Raw genomic sequence first — 817 nt, 5'->3', positions numbered from 1 at the left:
ATATATATATATATATATATAGGCGCAGGAATGAGTGTGTGGTAAGTAGCTTGCTTACCAATCACACGGTTCCGGGTTCAGTCCCACAGCATGGCACCTTGGCCAAGAGTCTTCTACTATAGCCAACCAAAGCCTTGTGAGTGGATCTAGATAATAATTCTTACTGACCAAAGACAGAAAATAAAAATAAAGATTTTGTTACACAGTGTTACGTGTCTAAGTTCAGTTCTATAACCAATCAGTTAGATAATTAATCTATTTGTTAATCAGTTAGTCAGTTATCAAATTGAGTGGTGATAAACCTAAAGTGAAACATAACCAGTGCATGTGTCCTTGTTGGTAATACAACCCTCCCAGAATGCAATGTTGGCTTCAACACACCATTTCAAATCAAGAGTCTTGCAAAATAAATGCAAAACAAAGTAAATAATTAATAAATATAATTTTTTAAAAATCAGTTTTTAAAAAACATCAATAGGTTGCTAAGAAGGCCAGATTGTAAGCACATTGTTTTAAGTTCAATCCCACTGTATGGTACCTTGAGCAAGTATCTTTCTGTTTATAGCCCCAGGCCAACTAAAACCTTTGGAGTGGTGGAGATGTGTGATGAGATGATGGTGATGATTGATGGTGGCCTCTCCCTACCATCATCATCGTCATCATGATGGTTGTCATGGTGATGGTATTGATGATGATGCCAACAAAGATGTGGTGGGCGAGGAGTAGAGGATGCTTACAAGAAAAGGATACATTTCACCATAAGGTTTCTCTCAGGCTTAAAGCCCCACCCTTACTCTAGCCCCCCCCGTACACATCC

The 817-nt window shown here is 38.4% G+C and overlaps 1 protein-coding gene across 3 annotated transcripts in view; it reads left to right on the top strand.

Annotated features, from left to right (window-relative positions):
* The window catches only part of LOC106879215 (cytosolic purine 5'-nucleotidase), a 129,833-nt gene that overhangs the window by 92,305 nt on the left and 36,711 nt on the right, over positions 1 to 817 (top strand). The window lies entirely within an intron of this gene.

This window comes from Octopus bimaculoides, chromosome 22, assembly GCF_001194135.2.
Source record: "Octopus bimaculoides isolate UCB-OBI-ISO-001 chromosome 22, ASM119413v2, whole genome shotgun sequence".
Lineage (NCBI taxonomy): Eukaryota > Metazoa > Mollusca > Cephalopoda > Octopoda > Octopodidae > Octopus > Octopus bimaculoides.
This window is presented reverse-complemented; position numbering and strand designations above follow the sequence as displayed.